Source organism: Pteropus alecto, unplaced genomic scaffold (genome assembly GCF_000325575.1).
Source record: "Pteropus alecto unplaced genomic scaffold, ASM32557v1 scaffold7, whole genome shotgun sequence".
In the NCBI taxonomy this organism is placed as follows: Eukaryota; Metazoa; Chordata; class Mammalia; order Chiroptera; family Pteropodidae; genus Pteropus; species Pteropus alecto.
This window is the reverse complement of record NW_006494614.1, coordinates 47,041,609-47,053,189: the sequence shown is the minus strand read 5'-3', so window position 1 is coordinate 47,053,189 and position 11,581 is coordinate 47,041,609. Positions and strand designations below refer to the sequence as shown.

Here is an 11,581-nt window from a genome sequence, read left to right as displayed (position 1 = left end):
AATGCCTTTTAGAGGAGAAAGAGTACTCTAGGCAGAAAGAACAGCAAGAACAAAGGCACTGAGGCAGAGGCCATCTCATTTGCATAGTTTAATGTGTCTGAAACAAAAGTTGCACAGAGAACAACAGGCAAAGAGGCCGAAAGAGGAAGACAGTTCCTGTGAGAACAACTTTACTACCATGCTGAAGAAACTTGAGCTTCATCTTAGGCAACAGGAAGTCATTTAGAAAGATCCTCAGGCAGCCTTGGAGAGGCAGCTTTGTAGGGGCAGGACTCGAAGAGCAGGAATCTTGCAGAAGGCCAGGTGAGAATTGGAAAACAAAGAGTCTAGTACCCAAAGAGTCTGCACACACTCAACAAACCTGAGAGGCAGGTTCCTGGGCAGCATTTCTCTCTCTCCTTTCTCAACCCTTCAAGGTGACTTTTTTGAAAAAGACTCTCTAAATCTGAACTAATTGCTACCCGCTCTGGGCTCCCAAAGCAGCTGCCTGACCTCTCATTAGGACACATATACATGTGCCTAGTCGTATACTAAGTAGTGTATGTTTGTCTCACCCTCTCTACCATGAATTCTTGCTTTTGATTTTGTTCTGATTCCCTAGCATCCTGACCCACAGGACATGCTCCATAGGCTTCAGTGAGAAATGACTGACTGAATGAATGAAATCAGTGAATAAATGGTTGAATGTCTGTGTAAGTGAATGTTTGGATGACACGGGCCTCTATATCACCTTCACTGGACACAGCTCCAGAGAGAAGAAATGAACAGGCCCATAGTCACACCAAGTTTGTACCAAGGCTGAGACAAAAACTCGGGCTTCTTGCCCCCAAGATTGGCACTCCTTCCTCAATTCCGGTGTTTTTCACACTGCCATAGAACATTAACATGCCAATTTGAGCACATGAGCTTGGGAATTCATGGGCCAGTGGACTAAGTGCATCTAATCCAGGGGACTGGTTTACTGGGAGTCACCCAGAGAAAGTTTTCCCTGGAAACTGACTTTTACAGTGAGGTCTGAAGGATGAATAGGAGTTAACTGGACAATGGAGGCTAGTGAGAGCAAGAGGTGCAACTTGAGGAATAACCTGGATGAGCATGCAGCATTGAAGGACCTAAAAGAGGCCAGGCTGGAGTAGGCCAAGGGAGGCAGCTAGGGCAGAGGAGGAGAAAAAGAACTTTTTTTTTTTTGAAAGAAATTAATATTTCAAAAATAAAATCAAAGACCTCCTTCAATTTATTTTACAGTTTAGTTTGCTTTTGTTTGGACTTTTACACAGCAGAAGTAACATTATCTTTTTAGTACTTAGAGACTCTGAAGTTTTAAACCAGCCTTGATGGCACAGAATGAAATTGGAGATTGTGGCAGGGGCCAGAACCTGCCAGGTGTTCAGCCCCTGTGGAGTATGCCTTTGAGGTACATGGACAAGGGTCTAAGCAGAGAAGTGACATGACCTAATTTACATTTTAGAAATGTCATTTTGTCTGCTATGTGAAGAGTGAATTCAGGGGTGGGTGGAGTAGTGAAAATGGTAACAATAAATTGTGACTTTACTTTGTTGAGTCAGAAGACAATTAAAAGAAAGGAATATGGCTAAGCTCCTGGGAACAAAAGAGCTCAAAGGATGCCTGAGTTCCCTTGTTCATGCCCCAAGGCAAGCATGGTTTCACAGGGTTCCTGAGAATGAGCATTCTGCTTGTAAAGCGGTGTGACAGAGAGCTCCAAGCCAGAAGGCAGAAAACACAAGATTTTTCTGGGCCTGCAGCTTATTGGCTGATGATTTTAGGCAAATCGATTTCCTCCCCTACAGGTTTCCCTGGGGATTAAAGAGAATTAATTTTTGCTAAATAAAGGTAAGCACAGACATTTCTGTGGTCAATCCCCACAGGATCTTTTGAAGTAGGTATTTTGCCCCAGTTTTACAGCAGCCTGAAAAGAGGCTCTGAAAATGAAAATGAACTGCCCAAATTCTCATGGTTCTTAACAGCAGATTGACTTGTGAACCCAGGTCTCTTGCCTCCTGGGCCAGGATTCTGTTCCCCATACCACACTTCCTGCATTTCTTGAAATACACTATTTAAGACTCTGGATTTTACCAAAAGGATGAGAATCTTACTCCCATCAACAGCAAAGTATACGTGCAAAAATCCAAAGGAAAAAACTCTCTATCCTGTTCTTCCTCTTTTTTTTCCTGAATAGTTTAGTCCAAAAGCCCTTAGGGTGGGGCTAAGAACTAGGTCAGGGTAAGCACAGGATGGGGACTGGTTTGGTGGCCCAGAGCAGGGAGTCAGAACCAGAGCAAGGTGAAGATGTCCACACAGGGCCAGAAGTGGGTGGAAGAGGAGATCCTGACACAAGATTGGGAACCAACTAGAATGGGTGAATACGATGTCCATGTGTGAGGCCAGCCTAGAGCAAAGTGGTGGAGTCCAAGCAGGACAAGTAGAGGATTGGTTCCATAATTTGTGAAGGCAGCAGCATTATATCAAGTGCGAGGCCCCTCTAAGCCCCGGGTCTGGTGCAACTGCATAGGTGGATCCCATGAAGCCAGCCCTGGTAAGGAGAGCATCAGAACTGCAGTGGGGATGGAGGACAACAGCAACGATGGGAGATAGGTTACTTACAGACTGATTGACCAAATAAATGTATTAAGAATTGTTACAAAGCAAAATGCAACTGAGTACATCTTCAAAATCGTAATGGCTTTGTTCAACGATTCACGAAGCACATAGCATCCCACCTAGCAGAGATAAAGGAGCTCCAAAGAGCTGTACAAAATCAAAGATTATATAGGCAGAAGGCAGCAGGAACAAGGAAGTTATACTAGCAAAAAGCGGATTGGTTGTGACAAGGTCTCTTGCTTTTTGGGATACAGGGATCTATCAGGCAGATTACTTTGCTAGTGCTGATCAGGTGATTCCTGATTGACTGGTTTAAGATTCTATTTCTGGGAGAGGCTGAAATTGTAATTAAGTGAAGCCTTGGTTTGTTGATGTGGGATTTAGCATAAAATGACTCCATTTGGGGCCTATTCTCTTGTTTTTTAACGGGATAACAGGAGTCAGTTTTTTCTCTATCAGAAAAGGGGCGGGGGGCATTACAAATACAGGAAGAGAGAAAACTAGGATGAATCCCATGGTGACAGACTAAAATTACCCAGATCTTGATTTCTAAATACCATCCTCTACTAAGAGGAACCAAGATTCTTTGGAGAAGTGTCTGAGTTCCAGGAATGGGCCATGACAAGTACAACATGATCCTAGGACATTTAGTTGTGCCAGAAAGTAAGGAAGTACTCAAAAAAAAAAAAGTAATGGACACATGTCAAAAGGACACGGAAGTCAATTTGAAGGTACTCCACTGGCCAAATCTGGGGCAGTTTGAGCATTGAAATAAATAATAGTAGAACAGCTTATAGCCCATTAAATAAATAGGAATCCGTGAGTCTTTATGAATATCAATCAATAATAAGCTGCTTTATAAAGAAAAAGATATTACATAGTGTCAAAGTGTGGAAAAAGAGTAACATGACAGCGTAAAAGCCTGATCACCTTAATCAAGTGATCAAAGGGAACATCACCCGTAGGACAAATTGAAATCACCACCTGATAGGATACAGTGAAAAGAAAGATTCCATCATCATTTCTGTGATATTTCTACTAAAGATGGATAATCGGAATCAATCATGAGGAAAGATTAGACATAACAAAACTAAGTGGTATTCTACAGAATATCTGGCCTGTAATCTTCAAGATTGTCAAGGTCATGATAGTCAAGGAGAGACTGAGGAACTTTTTCAGATAAAAGGAGTGCTGATATGTGCTAGGCATCATTGTAAGCAGTTTCTGTGTATTCACAACAGTGCTATGAGATTAAGACAAAGGTAAGAGTGCTGTTACCTGCCCAAGGTCACGTTTCTCCCATTACTGAGCTGTGATTTGAAAGCAGTCTGACTCCAATGTTATTAATCTTACAGTTTACTGATTCTAAAGAAAGAATGTTCTAGCATATATTTTAAATTTTCTTTATACAGTGAAGTCATATTTATTTTCTAAATATATTTTTATATCTTTATACATTAAAATATGTATCATTCATGTTTGTTTATTTATTTTTTATTATTTATTATTATTTATGCCTACAGCACCTGGTCTTCCTAGGTGGTCTTCCATCCAAGTACTAACCAGGCCTGACCCTACTTAGCTTCCGAGATCAGACATCGGGCTTGTTCAGGGTGGCATGGCCATAGACCTCATTCATGTTTAATTAGAGGAGAAATACTTTGTATCAGTTTTCATCAAAAGTAATTAGTTCTCAAAAATTATTTTATATTTTAGAACTGTGAAAAGGAACTTGTTAAATGTGTGCAAGTGTGATTTAATGTTACGTAAAAAATGTAGGAGATAAAACTGTATGCATGATAAAAATATTAGGTGAAAATACACAAACCAAAACTCCCTAAGCAGTAAGAGGTGAAAAATATCTTGGAAAAGAGTTTACAAGGAAGGGAAACAGGATTATGAAAAAGAAGTTTGGAAGATATATGAGGCAGAGGCTTTGTTATGAAAATCGTGGTTATAGCTGAGAGGTGGGGAAAATTTCTATTTTTCTCCTCCTAGTGATCCTATTATAACCCACTGAGTGGGAATTTCTTCCACCCTCTCAGAAGTATTAGAAAAAAGTATCTTCCAAAGTTGCAGCCCATCCCATGCACAGGTAAGTGAAATATTTTATTGGTGAGAAGATCAGACTCTGCCACACACTGGTACAACTATTAGGTGATATAAATATATTGAAAGTCACTGTTTGTATTAGTTTAAGGCATAAACTGGCTGGTTTAAAGCAATAGAAATTTATTCTCTCCTAGTTCTGATTGCAAGAAGTCCAAAATCAAGGAGCTAGGAGGGCTGTGCTCCCTCAAAGATTCTAGGGGAAAATCCATCCCTGTGTCTTCCAACTTCCTGTGGTGCCAGGTATTCCTTGGTTTTTGGCAGTATAATTCTCATCTCTGCCTCTTTCACGTGGCCTTCTCCCATTTCCCTCATGTCTTTTCTTTTTCTCTCATAAGGACACTTGTCATTGGATTTAGGATCCACCCAGATTGCCAAGAATTATCTCACCCCGAAATCCTTAATTGTATCTGCAAAGACCTTTTTTAAAAATAAAGTCACAGTCACAGGTTCCAGGGGTTAGGACATGTAAAAGTCATTCTGCGGGCCATTATTCAACTCGCTACATCATTACAATGTGTGGCCTGTCCCTCTTTTCTCTGAGGTCGGCCTGCCTAAAAGTTGGAGAAATTAAGTTGGTATTAATCTGAACTAGATTAACTGTTTTAAATTAAGATGTAAATTGAAATCTTCAGGGTAACCACTAAGAAAATAACTTACAAACACACAGTAAATGAAAAATAAGAGAATTAAAATAGTATATTAAAAAATACATGTTTAACACAAAAGAAGGCAGGGTTGGAGAAGAGAGGAACAAAAAGACATAAGACACACAGAAAATAAATAGTAAAATGACCAATGTAAAGCCAACCAGTAATTACGTTATATACAAATAGACTTAATACTTCAATCAGAAGAGCCAACCAGTAATTACGTTATATACAAATAGACTTAGTACTTCAATCAGAAGACAGAAAGTAGATGTGCGGATTTTTTAAAAATCCAACATAATAGTGTGAAAGTAGATGTATGGATTTTTTAAAAATCCAACATAATAGTGTTGGATGTATGGATTTTTTAAAAATCCAACATAGTAGTGTTGGATTTTTAAAAAATCCATACATCTACTTTCTGATGAGACACACATCATATTCAAAGACACAAACAGATTGAAAAGAATAGAAGATATTTCATGCAAACAGTAACCAAAAGAGAGCTGGGGTAGCTATACTAATATAGTCTATGCAAAATAGATATTAAGACGAAAATTGTTACAAGAGACAGAGAAGGGCATTTTAAAGTGATAAAAGGGTGACTCTGTCAGGAAGGTAAGTTATAAACATATATGCACATAATAGCAGAGTCCCAAAATACATGAAGCAAAACTTACAGAACTGAAAGGAAAAATAATTCAACAGTAGTTGAGGATTCCAATACCCCACTTTCAGTAATGGATAGAATGACTATGCAGAAGATTGACAAGGAAACAAGACTCGAACAACCCTGTAAACCAACCTGACCTAATAGACATCCACATCCATAAGAGTCCAACAAGAGGAACAGAATACACATTTTTCTCAAATGCACATGGAACATTCTCTAGGATAGACCATATATTAGGTCATAAAAGAAGTTTCAATAAATGAAAAGAGATTAAAATCATACAAAGTATATTCTATAACTACAATGAAATAAAATTAGAAATAAACGACAAAAAGGAATTTGGGGAAATAGCAAATATGTAAAAATTGAGCAACATACTCTTAAATAACCAAAGGATCAATGGAGAAATTAGGAAAAACTTTAAGATGAATGAAACAAAAACATCACATGAAAACCTAGGGGATGCAGCTAATGCAGCTAAAGAGGGAATCCTATAGATGTAAACACCTAAATTAAAAAAGAAAAGAAAGCTCAAATTAATAACATAATCTTCTACTTTAAAAAATAGAAGAGCAAACTAACCCAAAGCAAGGAAGGAGATAGTAAAAATTAAAGCACAAATAAATAATATAGAGAATAGAAAAATAACAGATAAAATTAATGAAACCAAAGTTGGCTCTTTGAAAAGATTAATTAAATTGAAAAATCTTTAGCTAGATAATCAAAAAAAAAAATTGAGAGAAGCCTTAAATTACTAAATTCAGAACTGAAAGAAGGGACATCATCACTACCAGCCTTTCAAAAATACAAAGGATTATAAGGGAGTACTATGAACAATTGAGTATCAAAAAATTAGATTATCAAATGAAATTGACAAATTCCTAGAAACACACAAATTACCAAAACTGATTCAAGAACTTTTCACAAAGAAAAGCCCAGTCCCAGATGGCTTCATGGTTAAATTCTACCAAATATTTAAAGAAAAATTAATACCAATCCTTCACAAATTCTTCTAAGGCTAGAAGAAAAGACTTCCCAAATTATTCTGAGGCCAGCATGACCCGTAATACCAAAACCAGGCAAAGACAGGAAAACTATAGACCAACATCCTTTACCCCATAATGAATATAGATCTAGAAATAACAAACAAAATACTAATGAATGAAATCCAAACACACAAAAAAGATTTACACATGACCAACTTGAATTTTACTAAGAATGTAAGGTTGCTTTAACATGCACAAATCCATTAATTTATATACCATATTAATAGAATAAAGGACAGAAACCATATGATTATCTCAGTAGATGCAGAAAAAGTATCTGACAAAATCTAACATCCTTTCGTGATAAAAATGTTCAAAAAACTAAGACTGTAAGAAAACTTCCACAACCTAGTAAAGAAAGCTGCCAGCAGCTAACAAACGTACTTAATGGTGAAAGACCAAAAGCTTTCCCGAACACTTTAAGATCGGTAACGAGACAGGGATATCTGATCTCTCCTCTTCTATTCAACGTTGTACTGGAAGTTCTACCCAGGGCAATTTGGCAAGAAAAAGAAACAAAGGCATCCAAATGGAAAGTGAGAAGTAAAACTATCTCTATTCACACATGATGTGATTTTGTATAATACATAATGAGAACTAATAAAAGGGGTTCCATAAAGTTGTAAGATACAAGATCGATATGCAAAAACCAATTATATTTCTGCACATTAATTTGGCAATGTGGAAATGAAATTAAGAAATAATTCCACTTACAATAGCATTAAAAGAGAAAAATGTTTAAGAATAAATTTAACAGAAATTTAAACTTGCACACTGAAAACTACAAAACACTATTGAAAGAAAGTAAAGAAAACCCAAATAAATGGAAAGACATCCAGAAGACTTAATATTGTTAAAATGTCAATATTCACCAAACCAATCTATAAATGCAAATGAAACCCCTATCAAAATCTTAGCTGCCTTTTTTTGCAGACATTAAATGGATCCTAAAAATCATATTCAAATGCAAGGAGACACAGAATAACCAAAACAATCGCAAAAATAAAAAAAAAAAGTTAGGACTCACACTTGCCAATTTCTAAATTTATTGCAAAGGTGATCAAGACAGTGTGGTACTGAAGTAAGTGCTGTATACAAATATAGATCACTGGAATGAAGCTGAGAACTCAGAAATAAATCCTTAAATTTGTGATCAGTTGATTTTTGACAAAGTGCCAAGACAATTCAGTAAGAAAGAATAATCTTTCAACAAATGGTGCTGAGATAACTGGATATCCAATGCAAAAGAATGAAGTTGGAGTCTACCTTCAACCACATTAAAAAAAAAAAAAAAAAAAATTAACTGAGACCAGTCCAGCTATCCCAATGTAACAGCTAAAAACTCTAAAACTTTTAGAAGGAAACATAGGAGCAAATATTTGTGGTCTTGGATTAGGCCATGGCTTCTTAGATACATAAACACACTACAAAAAGAAAACTAGATAAACTTGATTACATCAAGATTAAAACCTGTGCTTCAAAGAACAAATGATACCTTTGATTCATGATCCAAGCTACACTATGGATGCACTCAAAAACATTATGCTAAGTGAAAGAAGACAGACACAAAAGGCCACATATTCATATGAAATTTCCCAAATAGGCAAATTCTTATAGACAGAAAGTAAATTAGTGATTAGTGATTAGCCAGGAGATAAGGGTGAGGGTATAATAAGGAGTAACTACTAATGAACATAGGATTTCTTTGGAGTTGATAAAATTGTTCTGGAATTAGAGAGTAGTAATTGATGTATGACTTTGCGAATATACTAAAACCCACTGAATTTACTTAAAAAGGATAGACTTTATGATATGTGAATTACACCTCAATAAAACTTTTACTTATAAAAAGGAAGGAAGGCTGAAATAGTGAACTGGAAAGCAGTCTGGAAACAGGGAGCTCAATTCAATATGTCAGAGAACCCCAGCTGAGGGTGTGATGATGACGGTGATCACAGCTATCACTTCCTGTAGAGGGACTAGAGGTCAAGCCCTGGGATGAATACTTTTCATTTACATACCATATATTTAGATATATATTCTCTCATTTATTCAGGAATATAGACTATTACCATTTTACAGATGAGGCAGCTGAGGCTCAGAGAGGTTAAGTGACATAGTAATCCAGCTGGTAATGGCAATGTCACAGGTTGGATCATCCCACACTCATGAGTATATGTTGTTAAATATGATAAAGGAGGAAATAGTTTGAGAGACAAAATTTTCAGCAGTAGCATCAGCAGGCAGGTGTTGGAGTCAGGTAAGGAAGGAGGAGGGGAAAAGAGTCCATTGTGACTGAATGACTGGTTTTGCTGACTGGTGGGCAGTAGTGACATTTAGAACCTAGGTAGGAACTATAAAAGGAGGCAAAGTTTTTAAAAAAGTAAGTGCCTTACATTTCTGCCTTTCTTGTTACATTATAAACACCTAAGAACAAGGGACATTCACTTTGGAACCCCTCATTCCCTGTCATGAGGAGGCATGTGGTAAATGTTGATTTGCTATGTGATTAGAGTTAAGGCACTTGGCCTCTCTGTGCCATTTCCCAGATTAAGAGGAGTTGCTGTACATGGAAGCTAAATTCCTGTTTAGCTCTGAGCTTTTGAGAGTCTGTGATTTTACTATCTCTAGCTTCTAGCTAGGGTAGAATAAGTGTCAAAATGTGGAAGGCAGGCTTAGGAAGCTGTGTGGCACTTGCTTCAGAAGTCGCTTCAGTGCCTCCTGGTGGCCATATCTGGGAACAACAAGCAGAATCATGGAATTGATGACATTCAGGCTGAGATTGCAGCTCCACCCACACTACCCAAAGGCAGAGGAAAAGGAGATTCCAGTTCATTCTCCCAAGGCAACAACTCCCAACCCAAGGCAATGTCTACAGCATTTACCCAGAGTTCCCCACACACTGCTTTGTACAGGTTCCTGCTAGATATACATTGCCCTGGGTGAGGTGATCCCTCTGAGATTTCGGACCTGATTATTGTCGCTGTCCTTAGGCAGAGATGGTGGAGTTCTTTAGCATACAGAAGGTGTTCAGTCTTCACAAAATTAATGCTAAGAATAATGGCCTATGTTTGTGGGGTGGCTTAGATTAGGGCCAGGGCCTAGCCAGGAACCAGAGGCTGAGGGGTCATGGCTAGTCTCAGGCTGAGGCTGGGGTAGAGCTGAGACTCATCAGATAACAGGCCTTTCCTCCATCCTAAAGTATATGTCTTCTGACCTGGACTCTGTGGCCTGAGGCCTGCCTGGTGCTACAGCATCCAGCCGTTGTTGGCTCTTCCAGGGCACCTCCTCTCTCTGCCCTGGCCTCCTGCCCACCTGAGAACCTTTGGAGGAGCCAGCTGCCCGCTTTTCCAAGAGAAGCCAAGCCCCACAGCAGACCCCTCTGCAGACCTCTCTACTGCCACATCTTGGTCGTTCAAATCAGCAACACTGTTTCCTCCCTCTGCACTTGCTGCTCTGCCCTTCAACTCTTTCCTGTCAAATTTTCAGTCACCTTTTGAGTCTTGGCTCAGGCATCAGGATCCCAGCTCAATGAGGCACCCCAGGTTGGGAGTAGAGGCATCTCTGTCACAGTTCTGACTGTCCTGGGCTCAGCTGTTTTCCAATGTTTGTTTTTGTTCCCAAGGAGTTTGCTCACAGTTTCTGGCACAGAGAAGTGGTCCCTGAGGTGGATAAATGGCAAGGACAGGCATTCAGGCAGTGGGAAAGTCAGAATGGGGTCCTTTAGTCTCAGCTGGGAAGGGTTTCCAGGTGCCTAGTACCCACTGAATTGAGTGGAATCAGAACAGAGAGTGGTGGTATTTTGTGAGACCAGGGTGTGGCATGAAAGCACTAAAGTGACAGCAGGCCAAGTCTCCCCCTTCATGGTATATATATATAAATGAGGCCAGGGGCAAGGAACACAGTGTGAGCAATCCATTGAGACCTTTATGGCTCAGCCACTCCAGGACCTTACAGCTGGACAGCAGCCCTTTAGCACATGTGGTAGGTACTGTCGGGTGACTCCAAGGATCCCTGCCTGCTGTATTCACTCCGTGTGTAATCCTTGAGGGTGAATTGGACTTTGTGACTTGAATCTGATGAACAGAATATGGCAAAAGTGACAGGTTATCATTTCCAAAATGAGGTTATAAAAGACTGATTTCTGTCTTGCACTCTCTTTTCTGATGTGTCTTGTTTACTAACTCTGATGGAGCCAGCTGCTATGCTGTGAGTTACTCTATGAAAGGGCCCATGTGGCAAAGAACTGAAAATGGCCTCTAGTCAACAGCCAGTGAGGAGGTGAATCCTGCCCACAACAACATGAATAACCTTGGAAGTGGATCCTCCCTCAGTCAAGCCTTGATATGCTGCAGCCCAATGCATACCTTGGCTACAGCCTTATGAGAGACCCTGAAGCAGAGGGCCCAGCTAAGCTGCATCTCGACTCTCAGAAACGGTGGGCACAGTGTTGTTTGAAGCCACTAAGTGTTGGAGTAATTTGT

At 39.2% G+C, this 11,581-nt stretch overlaps 1 pseudogene; it reads right to left on the bottom strand.

Moving 5' to 3' along the window:
- Positions 1 to 4,133: 4,133 nt before the first annotated feature.
- LOC112474954 lies at positions 4,134 to 4,249 on the bottom strand (annotated as a pseudogene).
- Between the last annotated feature and the right edge of the window lie 7,332 nt (positions 4,250 to 11,581).